The sequence below is a fragment of the Macaca nemestrina genome, chromosome 9, assembly GCF_043159975.1.
Source record: "Macaca nemestrina isolate mMacNem1 chromosome 9, mMacNem.hap1, whole genome shotgun sequence".
Lineage (NCBI taxonomy): Eukaryota > Metazoa > Chordata > Mammalia > Primates > Cercopithecidae > Macaca > Macaca nemestrina.
The window spans coordinates 46415955-46430014 of NC_092133.1; the positions used below are offsets into that span (position 1 = coordinate 46415955).

The following is a 14060-nucleotide window of genomic DNA, read 5'->3' on the forward strand; positions in this document are numbered from 1 at the left end:
AGCTCCGCCTCCCGGGTTTACGACATTCTCCTGCCTCAGCCTCCTGAGTAGCTGGGACTACAGGCGCCCGCCACCTGGCCCGGCTAGTTTTTTGCATTTTTTAGTAGAGACGGGGTTTCACCGGGTTAGCCAGGATGGTCTCGATCTCCTGACCTCGTGATCCGCCCGTCTCGGCCTCCCAAAGTGCTGGGATTACAGGCTTGAGCCACCGCGCCCGGCCCTAATGCTTTTATTTTTATGTATGGTGTATTTATGACTTTTTCCTCTCTGAATTATTTTATGAAACTGAAATTAAAGTGGAAATACTTCTATGCCTTGCTTTTTTCCATGTGCTACATATATCCTCCTAAAATTACTCATGAAAAATTTAAAAGGATTTTATTATGAAACATTTCAAACATACAGAAAATTAGAAAAAACATTATGCCAGTACCCTAGACACACCATTTACATTCAAGAAGTATTAATATTTTGAAAAATTTAGTTATCTTGCAAGCGGGGGGTGGGGTGCATTTTAAAGTACATCAAAGACCAGACGCTTACTTGAGTTTCAGGAAGTCCAAAGCACGTTCTGGATAGCACTGGAGAGAAACCAACACGGGAGAGAAACCAGCCAGCAGTTTTCTGGCACTCCCTTAGTTTGAAAAAATTTACATCACAAGCAAGCAAGCCTTCCTTTCACCTTTTAGGTGCAAACTGACAAAAATAACCAGTAGGGCTACTATACTTCAGAGCCTTGCCCCCAGTAGATACTCAAAACATGCAGTTGAACTGAATTTCAGTTATTTTAAAGCCGTACTTGACAAACGTATGTGACAAATGTCCCTTCCTAATTTTCCTGAGAAGAGCAGTACTATGTCTTAAAGGCTAAAAAGCCAGAGGAGCCAGGAGTGGAGGGTGCAATAAAATGCCTACATTGGGGCAGATTGCCTCTTTTTGAATCCCTGACTCCTCACTGTGCTTTGGGGAAAACCATGGAAATTTTCACTGCCCAGCTTATTAAAATAGACTGCTTAGCTGAAATATAGAGGCGTCCATGACAACTACCTGGAGGGCTTTGTTAATCAGATTGCAGGACCCCACCCTCAGCTGCTGGTTCTGTAGGTCTATGTGGGGCCGAAAACGTGCATTTCTAACAAATTCTAGGGTGACAGTGACGCGGCAGGTCCCGAGACACCAGGAAACCCAAGGGACTGGAGGCAGGCCCTCAATAAATGTTCACTATGAACATCAGCACCATCGAAGCTGCCCACCAGCAGGGGCCGCGGGGTATGCGCCGCAGGGAAGAGCACGGCCTCTGTCCAACGTCCCTGCCGGTACATCACTCCTCTGCAGGGACTAGGTTAGAACCGGGAGGCAGCCGGAGTAGAGCTCTCGCTGGATAACGGAAGAGGACTCCCTCGCCAACTTCCGCCTCTGGGGAAAAGCTGGGGCCCTGCGCCAGCGGAGTTCTGCTGTCTCAATTTCGCCGCAGTTTGCTTCTGGCCCGGGCGAGAACCTGTCCTCTGGGCAAGCCAGGAGTCGGTGCAGGACTCCCGTACCCCAAGGAGAGGCGGAGGCAGGTGCCGAAAGGAGGCCAGACCACGGCACCCGGAGCCCGACTGGAGGGCGTGGCGGGGGAGGACGGCGTTCGCTCCCGTCCCGGCAGCTCCCGGGTCGGTTCCGAGCGCCCGCGGCCCGATGGCCCGGCGGAAGATGGCTGCCCGGAGCGCAGCGGACAGTCACGTGTCACGCCGGGCCCGTCGCGCGCCCCCTCCCCCGCTCGCCAAGTCCCCGACCCCGCGGGGGGGACGGCCTTGGGCTACCTCTAGGCCACCGAGGTGCGGCGCGGGCCGGCCACGCAGGGCGGGCGTCGGGGCGGGAAGGTCAGCTCTCCCCGCTGTCCACCCTAACTTGGCCGCTGGGGCTCCGCTCGGGGAGCAGAAGAAAACCTTCGGGCGACCCGCACCAGGTGGGGCTACTGGGCATGCGCGGGCTCTGGCCCCGGCCTCGCCGCTCTCCGGGTTTTCGCCGCAGCTCGGAGGGGCGGCGGGAGGTGGGGCCCAAGCGGGGCGGGGCGGCTCTGACGCACCCGGAGTTTTCACCTCGGGCGGTTAGAGCTCTTGCACCTCCCTTACGCTCCCAGGCGTCGCCCGAGGCTTTATTTTTTGTTGTGGGAGGAAGATGAGTCTATGGTTAGAGGTTTGAAAATGGGCCTAATAGTCAGGTCGGCCGTTTCCTATGAATGATCCATCAGGCGTTAATCCCAAGTGTCGCAGCCCTTGGGCTAGGTGGGAAAGAGAATCCAGGAGTAGTTCGCAAACTCGTGCCTGGCTTCCAGCAAGCTGAGTTTGCGTTCCCTGATTTGTGACCAGCTCTAGCGGCTCCCGTCTCCGGCCCTGCCCCAAGGGATTTACCGTCCCTGATTGTAAAACCTGACTCCCGCTCGGCCTTACTTAGTGGGCCCCTAAAAACGCTAGGGAAAGCGCCCGCCTTCTCCGTTTCCCATTACTTGAAAGTAAAATTCAAGGGGTCCAAACCGAAACTGTCCCTTGGTTCGGGGGTCCCGCTCGGTCCCGGGAGGAGTCCCCTGCGGACTCCGCCCGGCCGTCCCGCCCACCCCGGCCGCCGCGAACACCCGGAGGAGCGGAGTCGCGTGGCGCGGGAAGCCGGGCCGGCTCGGGCCGCGGACTGGGCATGCTCGGCAGCCCGGGAGGCTCGCGGTGTTAAGTCGGAAGCGTTCGCACCAGCGGGGCAGCGGCGGCGGGCGGCGGGCGGCGGGCAGGTCGGGAGTGAGAAGGACCGGCTAGGGCAGACTGCTCTTCCCTCGCGCCTAGGGAGCCGGTCGGAGAGCGCGATTGGGGTACGGAGCCCCGACGCTGCCCTGCCCCGGATTTCATTCCGCGGCAGGGGGCTCCGCGAGCGGAATTCCGGCTGCTGCCGCGACTCCAGTGCAAGTGAGTCGTGGGGACGGGACAGAGAGCCGGCCTCGCGATCGCGGGGGCCGGTCGGACACCTGTCTCGCGGGTCCGGCCTTATGCCGGGGAGCGGCGGGCAGGCTGCCCTGGGGCGAGGGGGCGTGAGCGCAGCCCGCGCGGTGCCGCGCGCGTACCTGGCGGGCACTCCCCCAGAGCTGCTGCTCCTTGGGGGTGGGCACAGCAGGGAGGTCCGGCGGCTGGGATCCGGGCTCGGAGGGGGCGGGCCGCCGGCGTGGCTCCCCGGCTAAGTTGGGGCGGGGAGGAAGGAGGAGGCGTCAGTGGGCATCTTTTAAGAGCTACTGCGTGCGGGCTGGAAGGCTGCCTAGTGTCGGATTGGGGTGCTCGGGAGGCGAGGAGCCTTTGGGCAGTGGCCCACCGGGGGTCCGGAGACCCCCCCCAGGGGCCGGCTCCAATCACGGCCCCACCCCCACAGCCTAGGTGGCGGTGTGACAGTTGGTACCTTCGGGCCAGATCGCAGCCGGCCGGCCAGGCGCCCACTGTTTCGGGATCCCCCCACAGTGGCCCTTCGATGCCCCCTGACGACGAAACAGGTGGGACTCGCCCTCCCCGAGGAGAGGGCTTCTCCCCAGGCCGCGTAACAGCCCCCCAGGCCCGCGGGCGGCTCTGAGACCCCGCAGGGCTGCCCCCGCTGGGCGGGGACGTTTAGGGGCAAGGCCTGGAGGGGCATCGGCGCAGCCCAGAACTGGACAGTCTCTCCAGGACACGGCTTTTCCGTGACAGAGGGGGTCTGCGCTATCCCCCAGCGACGTGTCAAGGGCAAAACAGCGGCAGCAGCGGCTGCCTCTCCCACCGTCTTAACCCGAACTCGGGCGTGTGGCATCCTCCCGTGAGCCGGGTAGAGTGCCATAGTCCAGCTAACGGATTCAGCCTGGAGCGTTCTGGTGAATGCTGCTTTCCTCTTTGGTGCCGCGAAGTAGAAATCGGGAGGAGGGTTGTCATGGCCGGAGGGAGCGAAGAGAATCCAGGCAGGTGCTTCTCAGATGTTTCTTTTCACCTTCAAACAGTACAGACTTCAGCGGTACACGCTTGCGAAACCAAGTGAAGGCTGCTTTCTGAAAGGGAAGTTTATTTTCTATGTTCTGGGGCCTGTCGACTATTTTAGTTCCCTTGACATTTACCTTCCTGGACCTTTAAAGCTGTTTGGACAGGTTATTTTGCTTTCAGGTTTGGGGATGTTTCTGGTTGGTTCCCTGGATGTGGAAGTGGCGAATGTCTGATGTGCTGTACTGTGAACTCCCCACGCTTCCTGGCACTGGGGGTTGAACATTCAGGGGGTACTGAGTGGGCCGAAGGAGAGGAGTGGGACTGGTGACGTAGGAAGGCGATGGGAGTTGCCTAGAGCTGCCCAGATGGAACGGGGTTGGTGGCTGTTTTGGCCTGTGCAGAAGGGGAGAGGGCGGGGCGTTTCATTGGTCGGGGTGTGAAATGTCCACGGGCTAAGGCAGCGGGGGATGGGTGCCTGTCTGGTCAGTGCTCCAAGGGAAGCCCAGGGATGTTTGGTGATTCAGCAGGTGGCAGCTTTCCAGCTCTGAAGACATGCCGTGGCCAAGCAAAGAAGCAAGCAAGCAAGCAAGCAGCAGCCTGTGCCTGCTGTCGGAGGCGCCAGCTTTGGGGGAACCTCCAGGAGCTGCCTTCTGCCTGTGGCAGCTCACTTGCCTTATCTTGCTTCCTGTTTAGCTCTGGAGGCCCTGGTTTTTCGAGTTTCCTTACTGCGCCTCTTAAAATATACAGCAATATATAGCATGTTTTTGAGTCTCTCCATCTCTGTGACCTGCTGGGTAGCAGGGTGGTGGCCACTGCCGCCATGCAGTTTAAGTAGTTATTCTGCAGAAAGTGATAGCAAAGAGAAAGACACGGAGAAACAGACACACACACTCTGCCAAAAGCCAAGAGCACTAGTGTCATTTTAAACTAATATGTCAAAAGGAAAATCCAGGGCTCAGTAACAGGTTTGATTTTGGGGACCTTTTTTGGATGGTAGCTATGTAAAGCAGTGAAGTGGCCTTTCCTTCCATTTCTGCTTCACAGAATAGAAATTTATGTTTTTAGTAAAATAATAAGATATATTTCTGCAATTCTTCGGTGATGATAGTGAGCTATTTGAAATATCTGGAAACTTTTTAATAAAAGACATTAACTCCAGAGATGTATTAAATTGACATCAGAGGGACACGGTTATTAAACCAGTATCTTACTCATTGGAGGATTTCTAGCATCTTGCACAATGTCTTAGCACTCAATACATGCCTCTGCAGCTGAAATTTAAAAAATTCTTCATAACAGAAGAGTTCACCAGTATTCACCATGTTCATCAACTATTTTAAAGTCTGTATTAATATGGTTAGAATAAAATATATGCATCAATGCCTTTGCACATTGACATTTAAAGAATGTTTATGTTTTCATAAGACATGATTGCCTGTGTTGACCATAGACATTCAATTTTAGCTTGAAAACTTGATTCTTTTACTTTTCTGGTTAAATTTATTAATTTTCAAACTTGTGGCAGATCCTACATTTCAGCTGGAAAAATGGTGTGCTTTGTTAACATATGTCATGAAAACCAAACGGATTCCTGACTCCTAAGTATAGCCATCAGTTTTGTTTGTTTTTCTTTTGAGACAGGGTTTTGTTCTGTCGCCCAGGATGGAGTGCAGTGGTACAATCTCGGCTCACTGCAGCCTTGAACTCTACAGGCTCAGGTGATTCTCTTACCTCAGCCTCCCAAGTAGCTGGGACTACAGGCACGCACCATCAAGCCCAGCTACTTTTTGTAGACTTGGGTTTTGCTATGTTGCCCAGGCTGGTCCCAAACTCCTGGGCTCAAGTGATCCTACCGCCTTGGCCTCTCAAAGTGCTGGAATTACAGGTGTGCGCCACTGCACCTGGCAGAATTTTTTTTTTTTTTTTAACTAAAAAGTGCTCCTGTTGCATGTCAAATGTGCTTCAACTTACAAAACTTCATTTTATACATAACATTTCAGGAAAACTCTGAAAAATGCTGCTATAGAAAAGCTGAAAGAGCATTTTGGGAATAAAAGTTCTGGATTGTTTGCACACAGGGATCAATGCCCTGGTCTTTAGGAGGGAGGTATGAGTGTGCTGCCAGTTCATTCTGCCCTTTACCATCACTATCTGTTCCTTCCTCCAATTGTTTAGGTATTTCTTCTTCCCCTAAAGATGTACTTTCTTGGCATGAGCTTGCTTTTTAGAGCAATCCTGTCAGAAGAATCTGTTGCATTTTCTCACACAAATTTGATCAGTGGTGATTTTTATTTTTTGATTGCCACATACACTTTCCCACCACTTCATATGGCAAACTATTCAGTGGCTCTTGGAAAGAGCTGTGGCCCTTGTGTCCTTGTGGGGGTATAACATGTTATAGATGGCTTTGCCTTTTTTGGATGGTAGCTATAACCATAACAGTCTCTTCTGGAAGAACTTTTATGACATCCTGGGCTTCAAGATTTTTGGCTTTCCTATTAAAGGCTTCTGGTCAGGAATATAAATGGCTATTTCTTCTCTCCAAGAGCATCCCTGTAAAGGTTGTTACCTCCATTAAGCTACCCAGTCACAAGAGGACCTTATTTTGGATCAGCCCACTTGGATGTGGGAGTTGGGAGGCAGCATTGGATGTTGGGGAGGAGAGAGTGAAGAAAGGGAGAGAAGGGTGGGCGGAGCCCCAGGAAGGTAGCTTGGTTTTATAACTGTGACTTCCGGGATTCAGTAAAGCTGCATTGAATGGTGGTGATGAGTAAGTGTGGTTCAGGCTCCGCTGGAATGCTTTGCTGTTCTCCCAGTCCTCAGTCTCCACAGATAAACACAACACACACATGCAGTCGCACACAGATCCACAGACACAGAGACTCACACAGACAGCAAAGAGAAAGACACGGAGAAACAGACACACACACTCTGCCAAAAGCCAAGAGCACTAGTGTCATTTTAAACTAATATGTCAAAAGGAAAATCCAGGGCTCAGTAACAGGTTTGATTTTGGGGACCTGAAATCACCCCAAGCTGGTATTGAGAAAGATTCCCTTCCACTCTCAGTGACAAGCTGATCTGCCCCCTTAATGATGTAAAGCCACGGGGACTTTAACTGAAGCAACCATTATAGGTAAATGCAGGTGAGTGGAGATTTAGAGAATTTGGGTGATTTACCTTTTAGACTCCTGGTGCTGAGAGCTGAGCTCACATTCCAGTTCTTGGCACAGGATCCTCACTGTGCAAAAAAGCCCCTTGCTTGTTCTATGTTTTTCTCCTTCATTCTCCTCCCACCCCACCCCACCCCACCCCACCCCAGGCCCCTCTCCCCCAGAGGAGCCTTCTCTCCAGTGCAGGATATGTTCTTGTATATGTCTGTATCCTTGTTAAAGATGTTGAGTTATTTTGTTTGTTTTTAGTTTACATAAGTGGTTCTATGCTATAGATTTCATTCTTTTTTTATTCAACGTTAGAGCTTTTATTATGGAAATTTGCAGGCATTCATAAAAGTCAAAAGAACCTTAACATTTTATTTGTGAGATCCCTGTTAGTGTAGGTTTATCTAGTGCATTGCCTTGACTGCTGCTTTGTAGGGCTGGTCTTTTGTGTGTCTCCTACTTTTACGTACCCATTTCCCTAATGGTAGATGCTTAACTCACCTCTACTCCTGCTACCACTAGCAAACATCCTGTATGCATTTTCTTTCTTTTTTTCTTTTCCTTTTTTGTTTTTTTTTTCTGAGACAGTGCCTTGCTCTCTCGCCCAGGCAGGTGTGCAGTGGTGCGATCTTGGCTCACTGCAGCCTCCGCCTCCTGGGCTCGAGAGATTCTCCTACCTCAGCCTCCTGAGTAGCTGGGTCTGTGTGCATTTTCTTAATGATCGGGTTGAGAATATCCCTAGGGTAGTGGTTCTTAAAGTATGGTCCACACCTGGCAGCATCGGCATCAACTGTGAACTGTTAGAAATGCAGATTCTTGGGTCCCAACATTCTAGACTTCCTGAATCAGAAACCCTAAACTGTGCTTCAGCATGCCCAGGCTGGAGATTCTGATACATGGGAAAGTTTGAGAACCACTGCTCTAAGGGTATATACTTAGGAGAGGGATGGCTGAGTAATGGTGCACAAACAATCTGTTTTTACTAAACACTGCTAAATTACTCTGCAGACTTGCTCAGCTGCTTTCTACTCCACATCAGTGCACAAGGGTTCCTGATTCCCCATGTTCTTGCTCAAGTTTGTTATTAACCAGCTTTCTAGTTTTACCAATGTTTGGTGGCCATAAAGTGGGATCTCGTTTTTTTTTGTGAACTTATATGATTTCTTAGTGAATTTGAACTCTTTTAATATATTCGTCAGTGATTATAATTTATTTGACTAGCCATACTTGCTTTTCCTAATGTGTTGATTTGCAGACTTTTTTTGATATATTCTAGATGTTAATCCCATCCTGTCATCTGTTTATCAACTTTATCAATGGTAACTTTGAGACATTTTTAGTTTTGATATAGCCACAATCCATTAATTTTTGCCTTAGGTTGCACTTTAAGAGTCTTAAGATGTTCTTCCTTACCCCAAGATTACGAAGATATTCTGTATTCTGTCAGCTTTCCAGTTTTACCTTTCACATTGAGGGCTTTATTCTCTTTGAGGTTCATCTTTGTATATGGGAAAACATAGGAATCTCACATTATTTTTTTCCTTTCCATTTTGTGAGATAGTTTTCCTAAATCATCTATTAAACAATGTATTCTTTCCTTCATATAGTTTTGTGGAGCCACTTTTATCATACCTCAGGTCCCCACATACACACATTAGTTTACTTTTTCAACTTTATTAGGAGTTATTAAGGCTGGGCATGGTGGCGCACGGCTATAATCCCAGCACTTTGGGAGGCTGAGGTGGGAGGATTGTTTGAGTCCAGGAGTTCAAGACCAGCCTGGGCAACATAGAAGGACCCTGTCTCTACTGTTGGGGTCCGCATGTTTCCTAAACAAAGGAATGAACACACAAGACAACACAAGACAAGACAAACATGGCGGCTGCCTCGAATGGCGAGCTCTGCTTTATTTTATACAGTTGTTTGTGGAATGTTGCCAAGTCACAAGACACATTGTTGTTTTTCTGACCTTTCCCTGACTTTCTGGATTTTCAAGATATTTACACATAAACAAGCCCCCAGGGTCTGCTGTTAGCAGCTGGCTCCTTTGTCCTCCCTGTTTGCAGGGAAGGAATGCCCTGCTTCTTTGCAAGAGCAGGACTTATCGGAACGCCCTGCTTCGTTTGCAAGAGCAGGGCTTACCAGGAACGTCTCCTTTGCAAGCACGTAGTCCTCTACACTCTACCAAAAAAAAAAAAAAAAAAAAAAAAAAAAATTAAGCCAGTGCCAGGCACAGTGGCTCACACCTGTAATCTCAGCATTTTGGGAGGCTGAGGCAGGTGGATTTCTTGAGCCCAGGAGTTCAAGAACAGCCTGGTCAATACCCTGTCTGAACAAAAAATACAAAAGTTAGCCTTGTTAATTGGTGTAGTCCTACCTACTCAGGAGGCTGAGATAGGAGGATTGCTTGAGCTCAGGAGGCAGAGTTTGCAGTGAGCCCAGACTGCATCACTGCACTCCATCCTGGGTGACAGAGTGAGACCCTGTCTCATAAATAAATAAGAGTTGTAACTTATGTGTGTAAACTAAATCCATTCAAAATGTACAGCTTGATTACTTTTGACAGATGTACATATCTGTGAAACCATCACAATGAAGATACAGAGCATTTTCATCACCCCAAAATTGCCCTCGCACCCCTTTGTAATCCATCCATCCCTTTGTCCCCAGACTTAAGCAACCACTGATATGCTGTCACTGTAGATTAGTTTGTGTTTTCTAGAATTTTATATAAATAGACCATACACTATAGTACCATTTTGTGTCTGGCTCCTTTCATTCAACATATTGATTTTTAAAAATCTTTTAAAATTATGATAACATACACATAACATAAAATTTATCATGTAACCATTTTAAGTGTATAATTCAGTGGCATTAAGTACATTTACACTGTTGTCACCACTATGCATTTCCAGAACATTTTTTATCACCCAAAACTGAAACTGTCCCCATTACATGCAACATACTGATACCAGTCATCTGTCTGTTTCTATGCCCACACCCACATTTTGTTTATTATAGCTTTGCAGTGTGTTTTATATGGCAGAGTGAGCCCCTACTTTTCTTTAGACTTTGACTTGGTTATCTGTGGATCTTTATACTTCCATATGCTTTTACTTCCAATGCTTTACTTTATACTTCCAATGCTTATTAAGTTCTCAACAAACTTAGGAAAGTATGATGGGCGTTGCATTGAATATATAATATGATTTTTCTGTCTAATATTGTAAAAGTTTCTGTCTTACTGTAATTCTATCCATGAACATGGTCATCAATTCATCTTTTTAAAATGCCTTTTTAATAGAATTTCAAATTTTCTCTGTTATGATAACGTTTTTTATAAAGGTTGCTTTGAGGACAATTTGAATCTTGGCACCTCAGTCCCCACATTAGAGGGAGGCTAATAGGGGTTTTTGGGACAGATCTTTTAAAACCTTCCTTCATTCATCAACCTGTAATGGCATTGGTGAAATTACTCACCACCGGTAGGACCAGGTTCCTCTTTCCTGTAACTGGGATAATAACATCCCCCTTATGGAGGCTGCTGAAGGGTTTAAAAGATAATGTAGGAGATGCTTGGAGTACAGATCTTGAAACAGAGTTGTTGCTTAGGTTATGTTGGTGGAATATCTCCCCTAATGCTGGTTTTGAATAGCATAAACTGGCTGGGTATGGTAGTTCACACCTGTAGTCCCAACACTTTGGGAGGCCAAGGTGGGAGGATCGCTTGAGCCCAGAAGTTTGAGGCCAGTCTGGGCAACACGGTGAGTCCCTGTCTTTACTAAATAAATAAATAAATAAATAAATAAAGGTATCCAGTTGTGGTGGTGTGCACCTATAGTCCCAGCTACTTGGGGCGGGGGAGGGGGGCGCTGATGTGGGAGGCTCGTTTGAGCCTGGAGGTTGAGGCTGTGATGAGCTATGACCACGCCACTGTACTCTAGCCTGAACAACAGAGCACGACCCTGTTTCAAAAAGTAAATAAAATAAATCTCATAAACTTAATACTTTTATCTGTTTTTAAGGGTTGATAATAAAGAAGAGCCAGAAAAGCAAAGTAAATTAGCCAGCCAGTGAAAGTGTAATGCTAAGTTTACATTTGCAAGCCTATGTTTCTGCCTAGTTTTGTTGGGTTTCACAAAAAGTATGGGTACTTCCAAAGAATTTTACAGTCGAGTGGGGAAGAAAAGGCTAATATACAAGAAACAATTAGGGAACTCTATGTGACAGATGGTATATAAGTAGGGGTGAAGTGGTGCAGTGCCAGGGGAGTTACGAGAGGAGAGAAATCCTGCTCTGTGAAGTTTTGATGTGGCTTGGGTGGAACTAGTTTGGGGAGGGGGGAGAAGGGGCTGGAGAAACCAAGTAGAATTATCATTTCTGTTGGAGGCCTTGAGGGCCCAGTATTGACTCTCATGACAGTGGATATTGTGCCCAAACATAAGTATCTCAAAATCAGTGCTGTGGGATTAGTGATAAATAGTTAGAAGATGCCTAGATAAGCAATAGCTCTTACAGTATAGTCGTGAAGAGCACTGACCCTGGAGCCTGGGTTTGGATCTCAGCCTCATCATGTAGAAGCTGTAGGACCTTAGGCAGATTATGCAAACCTTCTGTGCCTCAGTTTCCCCAGCTCTCTGGTAGGTGTCATAACAGCAGCCATCTTACAGGGTTGTTGTGGGGACTATATTAAGTTAACATTTATAAGGTACTGAGTGCCTGGCATGGTAACCACAACGTAAATGTTAGCTGTTATATTATGACAACTTTTGTTAATATTCGTTACATTCCCCCTGTACCTCTCTTGAGGCGTGTGAGGCTTTATGCCCCAGAATTGGATGGCTTTTTCCAGAAAGACCTGGTTAGAGGCTGTACGGATTTATAGAATGGGCTTTTTCCACATGTGGGCAGGCATTCAGGGCGCTCAGGTTGCAGACTGAGCGAGTAAATGCTGAAAGGACAGTGGAGCCAGGTGCATTCTCTGTCATTCCTGGATGTCCTCACTCAGGGCTCTGGAATTGAGTGGGGAGAAAAAGTCAGGTGGTAAGCATTCAGGAAGCAGATTTTATTTTGCTGTATTCCTAGTTCTGATTAGACCTTTTGGCAGAGATGTCGGAATTACAGGGATTCACATATGTTGATGGCTCACTGCATGCCAGACACTTTCTAAGTCCTTGACCCAATGAAATGGATATTGTCATTATCCCTTTTTTGAAGACGAAGAGAGTGGGGCAGAAGTAATTTGCCCAAGAAAGTAGGAAAAAGAACGCCCTGGAGTTTAGTGTTTGGGGCCTTTCCCAGGTGGCAGAAATAACAGAAGTAGGTACTGTTGATGGAGAGCCAGTACCTTTACGTAAAGCATTGTAATACACAGGTTAGCCCAGCAGGGCATTCCCATGACCTCAGATATTTATCAGGCGAAGCCAGTGGCTCTCAGATTTCAGCGTGTATCAGAATCACTTGAAGGCTGCTTACAACGCCCAGGGCTGGGCCCCATCTCTGCCAGAGTTTGTGAGGCAAAGAGCTTGGGGCAGGTGGCAGTGGGCAGTTGACATGTCTAATGCGTTCCTGGATGCTGTGATGCTGCTGGTCTGGGGACCACTCTTTGAAAACCACTGCCATCAGCAGTGCCCACGTCAGCGAGGAGCCAGCTGCTCCTACTTCTAGTTACAGTCAGGTGGGATGATTTCAGATTTAGACATTGGAAGTGCTTTCCGCCTCATGAAATAAAAACTGAACTCATGTGGTCCTGTTTGTCTAGGACAGCAGAGGGGTGGCTGAGCCAGTCCAGAGCAGAAACTTGCTTTTCCTGCTCGCCAGTGTTTCTGGCGTGGCTCAGGAGAGATGATCCCAAGGTGGAGAGAAAACTTGGAAATATAAGTCAACACTTATTAGAAGCTTGGAGTGCCATCAGTGCATCCCATCTTAGAAAGATGGCCCCATTTATTTTTATTTTGTTATCTTTCATTCCCCCTCCCATTGGCAAAAAAAAAAAAAAAAAAAAAAAAAGGACTTCCTATTCACTACTTATCCCCATGGGGGAATTTAGGCACAGACAAATTAAAAGTGTATTGAGATACATAGCTTGACAGTGGAGAGGCAGAAGATAATCTTATTTGACTAGTTTAATTATAGTAGAAAACCATGTTTATAGGAAAAAAAGAGCTTTGTGGAGCTCTACTCCAGCTGCTGCGGAGGTCACATAGCTACAATGTGTACCAAGCTTAGTACAGCACCTACACACACTAAGCTCTCAAGAAGTATGAATAGTTATTGTTATAGCTGAAGTTTTCTGTCTTGCAATCCAGGCTATATTTTTTCCTATTTGAAAAATGTTACATATATAAAACCTTGGGACAAAAACCTTTTAGAATTTAAATATTTTGTAGGAACTCAGGATTTAGAAAGAACTCAGAGGTGAACAGTACAAGTAAGTTGTATTTGGGAAGAAACACTGGTTTAGATTTTTCTCTGTGCTAGTTATCAGAACTCTTCCATGACCCTGTGAGCCTGTAACAGCTTGTTTGCTTGGTGAGGGAATGTGGTAGAGAGGGTCGGGGGATTGCCAGGGGCTGACTGAAGAGGCTAGAGAGGGCTGTTCAGGTGTGGAGACACTCTCCAGTCTGGTCTTTTTATAACAGAGGGCTGACAGTGGCAGTTAATATGTGTTGAGAGTCCCCTATGGGCCAGTTCCCTGATGAGCCTTGAGATACAGAGATGAGTGCGATGGGGTCTGGGTCTTTGAGGGATTAGTGGCGAGACAGACATGTCCACAGATGATGTCATCACCAAGTAGTGAGTACAGTATCAAAGCTGCACACCTAGCTTCCCTGGGTCAGGGGTGGGATGACTAGACAGCGGTCACCTGCCCAGGTTCCCTGTGACAGCAGAGTGCAAGAAGGGAATCCATACCGTAAGGCAGTGTAGATGGAGC

The 14060-nt window shown here is 48.0% G+C and overlaps 1 protein-coding gene across 3 annotated transcripts in view; it reads left to right on the forward strand.

Moving 5' to 3' along the window:
• The first annotated feature begins 3813 nt into the window (after positions 1-3813).
• The window catches only part of LOC105480969 (sphingomyelin synthase 1), a 310632-nt gene continuing 300385 nt past the window's right edge, over positions 3814-14060 (forward strand). For all 3 annotated transcript variants that reach the window (XM_071069547.1, XM_071069545.1, XM_071069546.1), the window contains exon 1: positions 3814-3943. The gene's annotated coding sequence lies outside the window, so the exon portion shown is untranslated. The remainder of the gene's footprint in view (positions 3944-14060) is intronic.